Source organism: Polypterus senegalus, chromosome 18 (assembly GCF_016835505.1).
Source record: "Polypterus senegalus isolate Bchr_013 chromosome 18, ASM1683550v1, whole genome shotgun sequence".
NCBI classification, from domain to species: Eukaryota; Metazoa; Chordata; class Cladistia; order Polypteriformes; family Polypteridae; genus Polypterus; species Polypterus senegalus.
Window position 1 is genome coordinate 13,901,735 of NC_053171.1, and position 14,296 is coordinate 13,916,030.

General features: G+C 38.9%; 1 protein-coding gene across 1 annotated transcript in view; it reads right to left on the reverse strand.

Moving 5' to 3' along the window:
- LOC120519123 (pleckstrin homology domain-containing family G member 3) overlaps positions 1-14,296 on the reverse strand; it is a 182,570-nt gene that overhangs the window by 94,022 nt on the left and 74,252 nt on the right. The window lies entirely within an intron of this gene.

Below are 14,296 nucleotides of genomic sequence, written 5' to 3' on the forward strand. Positions count from 1 at the left end.
TGGTTACTGTAATTAGTGGGTATATAATGTATATTTATCATAAAGATCAAAGGTGATGCAAGCTTAAAATATTCCAGTATCTTTGTTAACTGTGCATTAAGAACAAATATCAGCTAATTCCAACAACTAGCCTAACAGACAGAACAAGTGTACTGATTTAAGTTTAGAATGTAAATGTTTTTGATGAGAAAAGGCCATTCAGCTCAAAAAATCACATCTATTACTAATGTTTCAAAAAATCTAAGTCTGAAGGTCCCCAAGGTCCATCTGTGCATTTTAAGTTTTACTTGAGGATTGCAAGGGTCCTAATGGTCTTACATTTTAATGTTCTATTTGGTGAAGGACCAGGTTAACAACAGTCGCCACCAGTACTGTTAACCAACTGAGTGCTGAGGAAAATTGGGCTACTGTTGGAGGAAGAGGAAGAAGAAGAGGAAAAAGAAGAAGGACAACGACATGTCCGGAGGCAGGAGGAGGAAATTTAAGAGAGTGGAAATGAGGGTAGGAACTTTGAATGTTGGCAGTGTGACTGGTAAAGGGAGAGAGTTAGCCAATATAATGGAGAGAAGACAGGTTCATATATTGTGCGTGCAAGAGACCAGGGGCCTCATGCATAATACCGTGCATAGAATTCACACTAAAACATGGTGTAAGGACAAAAGCGGAAATGTGCGTACACACAAAAAAAATCCAGATGCATAAATCTGTGCGTTTGCCAACTTCCATGTTCTTCCGCTCCATAAATCCCGGTTAGCGTGAAAAGTAACGCACAAGCGTGGGCCTGCTGCCCAACCCAAACTCCTCCCAGAATCACGCCTCTTTGAATATGCAAATTAATATAAATAGCCCTTAAGCTCAGCATTCTGTGAAAAGGCAATACCAAAAGCACAGGGGAAAATAGAAGAATTTCAGTTAATACCAAGTGGAGGCAAGGAAAAACATACTATTTGTTGGTTTAACAGTTGTATAAACAACAAAAGGAAGTTGATTGAGTGACATAGAGTGTCGGAGAAACTCGACAGCTCAAGTTCACAAAATCGCACAGTGCCCGAAATAAAAAAGAAGTTGTCAGATATTAAAGTCACCGTGAAAAGGCGAGTCGTAGGCCACCGTCTGAGTGTCATATGAAAGCTTATTAGGGTACAGAGAAAAGAAAAAAAATAGGGACACAGTGAGAAAAAAGCTTGAAATGTCAACTTTAATCTCGAAATTTCCACTTTAATCACATAGTTTATTTTGTCATTAAAGTAGAGCATCATAAACTTCATCTTTAAATCGTTTAATTTACTAGTTTCTCAAATACCATCATAACTATAGTAGCATGTTAAATGCTTTGTTTTGTATGTGTTCTTCTATGTGCTCTGTGTGTGTGAATCACTACGTGCTTCTTAAACAGGCTTTCTCTTCCTCCGACAGGGCACAGAATCCTTTACATTCGTGATATTACAGCTCTCTGAATAATTAAAATACTGAGATGTATACTTGATATCATTTTCATGATGATATGAGTTAAAGCATGTTATCAAACATGGGAACACGGTGGTTCAGTGATAGTGATGAGCTTGTGCCCCGTCCAGAGACTGCCTCCCGCAAGATGCTTGCTGCGCCATGCTTGACCTTCAATGAAATAATTTATTGCAGCAGTACTGTCTCTTTCAAACATACTAACCTCCAATTCCTGTTCTTCCTTTTCTTTCTCCAAGTAACCAATCGGCACACAATCAGCTCTGTAATAGATGTTAAGCCATCTGTAAGCTTAGAGCGCGGATTCCTCAAAACTGTTAAGGAACATTGAAATATCTTCGTGGTACATGTTTAATTATTCTGTCCATCTATCCTTCCAGGGTCGCGCCAGTCCCAGCAAAAATACAGCGTGAGGCAGGAACAACGGGGCACCAGCTCCTTGCTAGCGCTGTGACACCGTGTCCTCACATGTTTAAATTATTAACAATATAGATTATTTAAATGATGTTTTATCTGTATAATGTAATAAACATATTTTGCTGCATTTCATCTTAAAAATGATATTGTCATCATATGTATATACGTGCTTTATAAAGTGGCTCAGGTTGTGCAACATTATAACTGTATCACAAGTTTAATGTGAGGTAATTGTACTAATAAGTACAAACAGTTATACAAGGAGCACTTGATGGACTGATTGAGTGCGTTTATAGTTCTTGGGATGTAGTACTAGGGTGTTGTACCGTGTTAGCCATTATGAATGTAGAGAAGAGCCAAGCAAAATGACACCTCTTATTGGCTAACAGTTAGCCAATAAGAGGTGTCATTTTGCTTGGCTCTTCTCTAGTTCTTGGGATGAAACTGTTTCTGAACTGCGAGGTCCGTACAGGAAAGGCTCTGAAGCTTTTGCCGTTTGAGAGTAGTTCAATAAACAGCATGGCTGAGGTAGTGAGTGCTTGATGCTGTATACCGATAATTCTCTTTCCGATCAAATTGCACACTCAGATACAGTGGGATAAATAGTCTGAGTGGTGCATGGAGAGGAACAACGCTAAAGCAGCTATGGTATTTGAAATAGTTTGGCCATTCCATGGACCATTATATTGTTACAGGTTAATTACAATCAGATGCCTTAAACGAATTAACAATATGCGGTTAATTTCAGTATATATGATAAAGTCGCTTCAGGGATGTGGATCTAAAAAAGAAACGGAAACCACACTTACGCTGGGTGCCACCAGTTTGCAAAACCAAGTGGACAACTTGCGTATGCCAAGCACTTAGCTAGCATAAAAATGTGCATGGCATTATGCCAAGTTTAGGTTTTATACAACACGATGTGAGCATGGAAACAGACTTATGCAACATGTTTGTGCGTACGTACCATTTATACATGAGGCCCCTGATGATAGGGGAGTAAGGCCAGGTGTATTGGAGATGGGTTCAAATTGTTCAACCATGGTGTGAATGGGAGGAGGAATGGGGTAGGGGTCATCCTGAAGAAATATTAGGTTAAGAGTGTTTTGGGGTGATTTGGGGTGTCAGACAGAATGATGATTATGAAGATGGAAATTGATGGTGGGATGATGAATGCTGTTAGTGCATATACACCTATGCAATATATGAGTTTCACTTAATTGAATTACTGAAATAAACTTTTCGATGATATTCTAATTTATTGAGATGACCTGTATATCCTATGCAGGAGGGTCGGTATGAAGGAGATTGGAGACTACAAAGTGGTGGCAGGGGAAAATGAAATTAAGCAGCATAGGATGGTGGTCTGTATGATGACAATGGAGAGCAAGAACAGGAGGAAGAGTGCGGGCAGAGCTAAGGATCAAATTGTATATGTTGAAAAAGGAAGACGGTGGAGTTCAAGAAGGAGGTAAGACAGGCACTGGGTGGCAATGAAGAGTTACCAGATAGGGGGCAACTATAGCAGAAGTGGGAAGGGAGACAGCTAGAAGGGTGCTTGATGTGACATCTGGACCAAGGAAGGAGGACAAAGAATCCTGGTGATGGAATGGGGAAGTAAAGAGTATACAGAGGAAGAGGTTGGTGAATAAAAAGTGGGATAGTCAAAGAGATAAAGAAAGTAGACAGAAGTACAAGGAGATAAGGCATAAGGTGAAATGAGAGGTGTCGCAGGCTGAAGATAAGGCATATAATGAGTTGTATGAGAGGTTAGACACAAAGTAGGGAGAAAAGGACCTGTACCGATTGGATAGGCGGAGGGACAGTTGGGGAAAAATGAGCAGCAGGATAGGTTGATAAAGGATAATGATAGAAACGTACTCACAAGCAAGGAGAGTGTGTTGTGCAGATGGAAAGAGTACTTTGAGAGGTTGATGAATGAAGAGAATGAGAGAGAGAGAAGGTTGGATGATGTGTAGACAGTGAAACAGGAAGTGTAACAGATTAGCAAGGAGGAAGTAAGAACAGCTATGAAGATGAATGGGAAGGCCGTCCAGAGGACATACCTGTGGAGGTATGGAGGTGTTCAGGAGAGATGGCAGAGGACCTTTTAATGCAATCTTGGAAAGTGAGAGGATGCCTGATTAGTGGAGAAGAAGTGTACTGGTAAAGATTTTTAAGAATAAGGATGATGTGCAGAGCTATAGTAACTACAGATGGATAAAACTGAAAGTTATGGAAAAGATCAGGGATCGGCTCTTAGCTCTTTATTGGCAGTGGTTATAGACAGGTTGACAGAGGAGATTAGACAGGGGCCCCTATGAACTATGATGTTTTCAGATGACACTGTCATCTGTAATGAGACTAACAAGCAGGGTGAGGAGATACTGGACAGGTGGAGATACCCTATTAGATAAGAGGAATGAAGGTCAGTAGGAACAAGACAGAATACAAGTTTGTGAATGAGAGGGAGGTCAGAGGAATGGTGAGGATACAGGAAGTAGAGTTGGTGAAGGTGGATGACTTTAAATACTTGGGATCAACAGTACAGGGTAATGGGGAATGTGGAAGAGAGGTGAAGAAGGGAGTGTAGGCAGGGTGGAGAAGAGTGTCAGAAGCGATTTGTGACAGATGGATACTGGCAATAATGAAAGGAAAGGTCTACAAGGCGGTAGTGAGAGCAGCTATGTTATATTGGTTGAAGATGGTGGCACTGACAAAAAGACAGGAGACAGAGCTGGAGATGGCAGAGTTAAAGATGTTAAGCTTTACATTGGGTGTGACATGGATGGACAGAATAAGAAATGAGGACATTAGAGGGTCAGCTCAGGTTGGACGGTTTAGAGACAAAGCCAGAGAGGTGAGATTGTGTTGATTTGGACATGTGCAGAGGAGAGATTCTGGGTATATTGGGGGAAGGATGCTAGGGTTGGACCTACCGGGCAAGAGGAAAAGAGGAAAGCCTAAGAGGAGGATTATGGATGTGGTGAGAGAGGACATGCAGGCGGTGGGTGTTACAGAGTAAGATGCAGAGGGAAGAACAGGAGCAGCCATGTACTTTCATGTTCCTTGTTCAGTTTTCTAATTCCTAATAAAAACTACCATTAACCAGCTTCTCACAAACCCATGGTATCTGATGAACTCATTACTCAGGAAATTCAGACATTAAGAGTTAGCTATAGTTAGAAGACCTTGAGCATAACCGGCTATAATAATCCCATAAGACTCAAATGCAGGAAAACAATGATTGTTCAAAATGGTACAAATGACAATTTAAATGCATTATAAAAAATTAAGTTTAAGGGCAGCATCGTATCATACGGGTTAATACTAACACACAGCTAAAGGCATCAGGGCTCAATTAGCGTCTAGGTCAATGAGCACAGTAACACAAGATTAAGAGAGAGTGCGCACAGGAAAACACTGATAAACAGGAATATTAGGAATATTTAATGACAATTTTTAATTTTTTAACCTCCACAAAAACATGGTTTTATTATGGATTACTTATTTATTTATTGAGATGATGCACTGAACATTTGTAAACAGTTTTGTTTGACTGAATAAAAAGTACTTTTGTACATTTGCACCTGCCTTTGTTCTGCTAGGTGTACTTTATTAACCAGTCCATCCTTGATTGTGACTATCTAACCTGGGCATCAAAAATGGTGGCAGTGTGCAATGGACTAGTGGCAGTGAGGAAAGAAAAGGGGGAAGCAGCAACAGGTTGCACTTCAAGAAGATAGCCAAAACCTAGGCTGGAAGGCTTGTTTGAATAATGGAATTTTAATGAACTGATTATATATTGTTTTAACTGTATTTTAAAAGTTCTTATTTTTTTTAATGTCCTATTTTAAAAGGGGGGCTTGGGTGTTGTTTTTATTTCCTTCATTATAGTACTTTTGGTTTTTAGTGCAAGAGCCACACCATGGACCTTAGCCACCAGTTGCACAGGTTGGTCTGGCTGTGCATCCCACCCTGCAGCTAGGGGCTTATGGGGGAGAAAATGTGGTAAATGACATTCAGGGGTCAATAGCAATGTGTGTTTTTAGCTGTAAAAACAGTGCGTCTCTGGTTCCATGGGTGAAACCTCAGAATATTTGGTGTGGAGTCGAGTCGGCTGCTTGATTAGCTCAGCTGTTCCACATCAGCACTCAGCTGATTGTAAATAGGATGTCACACCCATAGAAGTATAAAGGAGCAAGAGATTGGAAAAAGAAAAGAGAGAATGACAAAAAAAGTTCAGAGGTGAAATCAAGAGAGAGAGAGAAAGCCAAGATGGAAGTCAGGATTGTGCAAGAGTTGGTGCACTTAGAGAGGAGGCACGACAGTCGAGAAAGCTGCACTGTACGGAGCAGCGGTACTCCGGGGGCAGGGTCCTTCATACTGAATACTGCAGAGGAGCAGAAGCAGGAGGATCCAACCCTCAGAAATTTCCATGGATTGAGAGGGACAGTGCTGGGAGAATGAAGCAGGTCTCACAGGATCTTCATGTATGCTGAGGGATGGTGGCGAGAACACTATCCAACAAATGGCATCTATTGCCGTTGTAGGGACCTCAAAGGGTGAGCAGTGAAGGCATTGTTTTAAAGAGATGCACTGAGGCTCGTGGCTTTTAATGAACAACACCTAACTAGGTTTTAGCATTGATTTTAACCAGTTTTTTGATTCTTTAATCCATTAAATGGATTTTTGTTCTCCACTTGAACACTGTTTTTATCATTGAGCATTTATTTACTTATTTATGAAAAAAATGACACTACTGTACACCTTTGTACACTGATTTCTTTAATTTTGCCTGGGATAAAAAGCACTTTGCACATATCTACCAATCTTGTTGTTATGTGCCATCATTCATTCTAGGCCAACTTGGTCTTTGAATATTAACGTCCTGGGTTCAAGGACGAATATGCCAGCTGAGGGAAAACTGGGCATCACAAGTACTTAGCTTGCTTTTCGAATGCTGACTTGCACTCTGAAAGCCATCGAAGCACTAAGGAGCAGAGTTCTCTTGGGCCAAGCAAAAAACACAGCAGAAGAAGACTGGATGAGAACTTTTTTGGCCTTTAAAATCTGACCAATAAGAAAGTTCTAGATTTTAAAAGTCAACTAATCACGAGTAAACATATTTCAGAAATTATTAATCTAATTTACAAACATTTTCTCTCTCTTTTGGTCATGTGACAAAAAAGTTGCTAGCTTGACACTCACAAAGTGCTTAGAAACAGTGTTTTGCTATACAAAGGCACTATATAAAATAACCCTTGTTTGATTTCTTTTTTTTTTATATTAAAGTATTTTTGTATATATCATGCTCTCGGAACAAAGAAGCATACTGAACTAAGCGTTGTTCTTCCTTTCCAACTACTCTTCAGAATAAATTGCTATCCTGCCCAAAAGGCAGTTTGTGGGCTTTAATCCTGAGGCATCGCACATTTACTTCATGCAAAGGATGACATAACCATGCATGACTTCCCTGCCCGTGGTTTTAAAAATGAGGCACGGTCTTGTTTTGTGGTTTGTCTCTTGTTTGGAAAACAGAATATTTTCAGCTGCAATGGGAAATTGTCACTCCTCCTCTGAAACAATTGCATGTGGAATACCTCAAGGCTCCATCTTAGGCCCTATCTTGTTTTCCTTGTACATGCTCCCCCTTGGGTCCATTTTTCAGAAATACAACATATGATATTACTGTTATGCAGATGACACACAGTTATACCTCCCACTCAAGCCAGATCAAGACGGTGCTCTGGAGCTTATTTCAATTGTTTAAGGGACATTAAGTGTAGGATGTCACAGAATTTTATTAAATTAAACCAAGACAAAATAGATTTTTATCATATTTAGGAATCCTGACTCTGTCAGGGTTATAGGAAATGACCTGGGCACGCTGTTAGCTAATGTACACAGCCATGAAAAAAAACCTTGGTATTATTTTTGACTCTGCTCTTAAATTCAACAAACAAGTAAACTCAGTTGTTCTTGGTAGCTTCTTTCAAGGCAGGAATATATTAAAACTCAAACATATCTTCACTTTTAAGGACCTGGAAATAGCCATTCATGCTTTTATTTCCTCACTTCTTGATTACTGTAATTCTCTCCCTCTATCTTGGTATCTGTCAGTCAGGCTTGTCATGCCTGCAGTTGGTCCAACTCTAACTGCTACCAAGAAAAGACAAGAGTATCACTCCTGTGTTAGCATCCTTGCATTAGCTGCCTGTTAAATACAGAGTTGAATTTAAAGTTTTATTATTTGTTTTTAAAGCTCTCCATGGCATAGCTCCAACTTATACTTCTGACCTTGAGGTTTAATGGTGACTGGGCCTTCTCTGTTGCTGCCAAAAGATTCTGGAAGAGTCTTCCATCTTTTATTAAGTCATTCCCCACAATAGATATTTTTAAGTCAAATTTAAAAACCGTTTGATTTTCTCAGGCATTTGAATTATTTTAATGACTATGTATTCAGTTGTCTGTTTCATCTTGGTTTGTTTTGCATTCCCGTCAGCTGATTGTTGTTCTCTCCTTCTACTGCTTTCTTAAGTCTGATAGATAGATAGATAGACAGATAGACAGATACTTTATTAATCCCAAGGGGAAATTCACATAATCCAGCAGCAGTATACTGATACAAAGAAACAATATTAAATTAAATAGTAATAAAAATGAAAAAAATAAAAATAAAATTAATGTTCACATTTACTCCCCCGGGTGGAATTAGTCGCATAGTGTGGGGGAGGAACGATCTCCTCAGTCTGTCAGTGGAACAGGACAGTGACAAAAGTCTGTCACTGAAGCTACTCCTCTGTCTGGAGATGATCCTGTTCAGTGGATGCAGTGGATTCTTCATGATTGACAGGAGTTTGCTTAGTGCCCGTCTCTCTGCCACAGATGTTAAACTGTCCAACTTTAATCCTACAATGGAGCCTGCCTTCTTAACGAGTTTGTCCAGGCGTGAGGCGTCTTTCATCTTTATGCTGCCACCCCAGCACAGCACCGCGTAGAAGAGGGCACTCGCCACAACCGTCTGGTAGAACATCTGCAGCATCTTACTGCAGATGTTGAAGGATGCCAACCTTCTCAGAAAGTACAGTCTGCTCTGGCCTTTCTTACATAGAGCATCAGAGGCCTAGGCCTCCTAAAATCCACCACCAGCTCCTTGGTCTTGCTGGTGTTAAGGTGTAAGTGGTTTGAGTCTGTTAGTCATTTATTTCCTTTTACATTGTGTGTTTTTATCCTTATCTTTCATTTTGTTTAAATGTTTGTTTTAGCCGATTTTACTCTTCTATATAAATAAATGAAAAAATGAAATGAAAAAAATCTTGCACACACGGAGTCAGTACTCTCTGTCTCTTGTTAAACACTTTCAGAGAGGAACTACAGAACACTATATGATGATGATAAAGACTAGCTGCACCGGCGGTATTATAGAGAGAGAGGGATCTCGATTTGCAGCCACCATTGCTTACCTTCTTAATATAAGAGTCATCAAACCGTACAGCTATTTATTTATGAATGTGTTAAGGCTTTCAAAATAAAAAAGGATGGATACTTTCAAACCAAAATTCACTGCTGGGCAAGTGACGCAGTTAAAGAGAAAAAAAGTGATCTGTCAGTTCTTCCATATTCCCTTTAGTACATACCAACATCCACTAAACAAATTCAGAAGATAGGAACGCAAATTTCCTACTAAAACAAGTAAGCTGCAGTGACAAGGATGTGTAGGTTTCAACTGTAGTGCATGTGGGAAAGGAAAATAATAATCAATACAAAAAAACAATAAACCACATGAATACATATGTGCTAAATAGAGCTTATTTAAGAAAATACATTTAGAGACGTAAAACAACTAGTCCTACAAAGAGGAAGTGGAAGGCACTGCATAATTGTCCGTATTTAAAACTAATCAATTATTCAAAAAATTGTACCATTTACTAGTTATCAGAAGTATTGATAAACTGCTACATTAAATTAGAGATTCAGCATTTTCTTGCTCAGTATATTTAATAGTTTAAGGTGTGCTAACTGCTGCGGTGGGTTGGCACCCTGCCCAGGATTGGTTCCTGCCTTGTGCCCTGTGTTGGCTGGGATTGGCTCCAGCAGACCCCCGTGACCCTGTGTTCTGATTCAGCGGGTTGGAAAATGGATGGATGGATGGATGGATGGTGTGCTAACTGCTAGTTATGGGCAGTGTTGATAAAGAGCTACTATAAATTACAAAATGTGAGCATTTAATTTGTTCTAATTTCATAGAAGATGGGGTTGATCAAGACAAACTCTTAGTTCACTATTTTGTAACTAAAGTAATCATTTTAACAGGGGTTATTTACTAAGACAGCTTTTTTCATATGTGGAAGAACATTTTCCAAACCATCAATGGTGTCCAATAAATAAAACCAAAATTGTAGTCCTGAAGGGTTTAAGCCAAAGTTTTGATGCAATAGTGTGTGCATTGTAAGGTAAAGTGGTACAACCAAGTGCAAGAAGACATTACATTTTGAATGAAATGTGCGTGACAATCTCTTACTATTGCGTCCTAGAACTTTGTGACGGGAAGACACTAGTCACAGTATAAGTTTCATCAGCAAGATGAAATGCGTAGGTCTCTACAAGGAGACTGTTTATCATTGAAGAATCTGCTTTAATAGTTTCTTTATAATTTTTCTGGCTGAAGGTAGTCAGAAGTCCATTAAGCCCTCCAAGATTTTATTAGGTGCATCTTAGTTGAAGTCAAAAGTTGGACTCAACTGAGAAAAATCTTCCTTGCACTGTAAATGGCTACATTCTGTGCATAAACTAATTGCACCCATCTGCGCTCTGCTCCTATTTAAGGATTATCCTCACATGAAGTACCTCATATTATGCACTTTGCAATAATTAACTGCTTTTGTTGTCTCCTCATAAAACTATACCATTACCATTATCACTGAAACACTACATCACCATTTAAACTGCTGTTGACAATATGCTAAAATGCCTGTACCAGACAGCTGGTTGTTCATCTTGTTTGTTACAACTGCAAGAAAGTCACATAACTGCTGGCTGGTTAAATCTTTCAGGAACAAAGGAGGCAACCAGCAAGGGTGCTCTTACATCAAGAACCTAAAAAGTAATGTGTGAGTGTGTGTGTGTGTTTGGGGGGTTGGGATGGGAGTTGCATGGTGGATTAGCTTGTGGGGGCTTAAGTACACTAATCGCTCAGGAGCCTCTCACATCTGAAACAACAGAACCATGTGCAGAAATAATTGAAGATGTTACATGAAATATGAACCTTTACACAAATAAACAAACTCAACCACTTAAGTGTTATTCATGATGATGCCCATTTTTATTACACGGATCATTACATAGTCTGCATGATGCATCCTTTAGAAATGCCAAGGAACTCTAAATTAACTGGCAGAAGGAAAAATATGAATTCTAGTAAATGTACTCTCTCTTGCTCTATTCATTCAAAATATAGCTCCTAGAGTTCACCATTTTCCTGTAGAAGACAAATTTTGCACTTTACTGTATATCTTTTTTTGTTATTATTTTACTTTCTGATTAACTGTTTCAGTTAGCATTGTCAAACAGTTTCTCCTTTCATTGCAACTTAACTAACGTGTCTTAATGCTGGCAGCTTACAACAAACCAACCAACCAATTTTTTTCTCAACTACGGTATAAAATATCAATTTCACGGCAAAGCTTGGTTAGTATTGCTATGGTTAAACCAATATTACATAGACTTTGATTCTGAACTAGTGAGGTGCTGAGGCGTCACCTGTTGCATGGCTGCACTCGGGTCCTAATCTGGGATCCCGAGTTGGTTTGTTATTATGTAGTGGGTGCAGCGCGCGCTCCAAACCCATTCCCCCCCAACTCTCTCTGTCTCTTTGATGCTGCAACAAGGAGTATTTATTTAACAAAATTAAAACAAATCAGAAAAGATATGCAGTGTGAAAGATTTGGGCATGTTTGTTGACTTAACTCTTTGGAAAGTTAGATTATCAAAGAAGCTCACGCAGATGTCAAATATTTGTTTAATATTTTTGTAACAATGAACCACAGTCCAAAATAACATTAGGAACAGAATCTAAGTACAGAAAATGCACATTTCTTTATCCATCCATCCATTTTCTAACCCGCTGAATCCGAATACAGGGTCACGGGGGTCTGCATTTCTTTATATCATTTTAAAATATTGCAATTAAAAAAACAAACAGAATTCTAGTTGATATAGCTATCATAGACTCCAGATTCAAAGTTGTAAAAATTGAATCCATTGATGCACTATTGTTAGTTGTTGCGAGTCTGTGGCCAAAGTTAGTTCATATTTCTTTAATATAAAACTTATGAAAGTACTACTTGATGGAAGATTGAAACCTATGTTAAAGTCCTGAGCTAAAACTATAGTTCGAACAATGTCGACCATGGCACACAGAAGGTCATTGTGGCTCTTTGCCAAGATGAGTGTCTGTCATCACAATCTGCAGATAAGCAGTTGTGAAGTGGTTTTTAGTTTAACAAACTCTGAGTTCATGTTTCTTCACTGTACGCATTGCCTAACTGTCAATGACTGCTTATTAGAATATGAACACTTCCATTATATAAGTTGCTAGAGTCTTGATATCTCTGGATGTAGAAAAAGTTTTTTTATAGACTTCTGGGTGTGAAAATAACAATTTGATCAAAGCACACTTGTGTTGACCATTTGAAGAGTTATTGAGTTCAGCATTGTTTCTTTAAAAATATAAATGATCTATTTCACACTAGAACACAGATCCAGACAGGACTGTCCAATATCACTAATACTTTTTGTAATGGCTATTGAACCGATCACTATCCCTATCCACCTCTGCAACAGCCAGAGATAAAACATTATAAGGGAAGGACTAGAACAAAAAGTATCTATTTGTGCCGATAACATGGTGCTGTAAATTACTGATTTGTATTCACTTCTGCCACCCGTGTTAAATCAACTGAACTGTACAGGTTCTCTGAATTAGCCAAAATAAGAAAACACATTTCAAAGTGAACAGTCTCACACGTGTGGCTGGGCGAGATGATGTTGGTATGTTGATGACACGCAGCTGTATTCATCAATAGCACCTGATGACCCCCACTCTGTTGTTTCACTAACACAATGTCTTACTTGTGTTTCTGAGTGGATGAGTAGTAATTTTCTCAAGCTAAATAAAGAGAAAACTGAAATTTTAGTGATTGGTAATAATGGATATAATGAGGTTATTAGAAATAAACTTGATGCATTAGGATTAAAAGTCAAGACAGAGGTAAAGAATTTAGGAGTAACTGTTGACTGTGACCTGAATTTTAAATCACATATTAATCAGACCACTAGGACAGCATTTTTTCACTTAAGAAACATAGCAAAAGTTAGACCTCTTAAACCATTGAAAGATGCTGAGAAATGAGTTCATGCGTTTGTTTTCAGTCGACTAGATTACTGTAACGCACTCCTCTCAGGACTACCCAAAAAAGATATAAATCGATTACAACTAGTGCAGAATGCAGCTGCTAGAATCCTAACTAGGAAAAGAAAATCTGAGCACATCACCCCAGTCCTCATGTCACTACACTGGTTACCTGTGTCATTCAGAATTGACTTTAAAATACTTCTTATGGTTTACAAAGCCTTAAATAATCTCGCTCTATCTTATATATCGGAATGTCTGACATCTTATATTCCAAATCGTAACCTTAGATTTTCAAATGAGGGTCTGCTTAGAATTCCAAGAGTTAAGCTTAAAAGAAGTGGTGAGGCGGCCTTCTGCTGTTATGCACCTAAAATCTGGAATAGCCTGCTAATAGGAATTCGCCAGGCTGATAAGGTGGAGCACTTTAAAAAAACTGCTAAAAACACATTACTTAAAGGCCTCCTCATAACTTCACCTTAGTTTAATCCTGATACTCTGCATATTCAATTAATTATCATCACAATTCATGGGGTTTGCCCCAAAATCCATACTAACCCCTACTCTCTCTTCCGTTCTTTTCCGTTCTTCTGTGGTGGTGATCCGCACCACCACCACCTAATCAAAGCACCATGATGTCCCTACACTGATGGCTTAAAGGCCAGAAGTCCTTCCATGAAAACCCTGAATACAATGAGGACTGATCATTTATGTTAGGTAGACCGCCTAGAGGGGGCTGGGCGGTCTCATGGCCTGGAACCCCTGCAGATTTTATTTTTTCTCCAGCCGTCTGCAGTTTTTTTTGTTTTTTCTGTCCTCCCTGGCCATCGGACCTTACTTTTATTCTATGTTAATAATCTCTTATTTTAATTCTTACTTTGTCTTTTTTCTCTTTTTCTTCATCATGTAAAGCACTTTGAGCTACATTATTTGTATGACAATGTGCTATATAAATAAATGTTGTTGTTATATAATGCTCATGTCATTTGTAAAATATGGGTT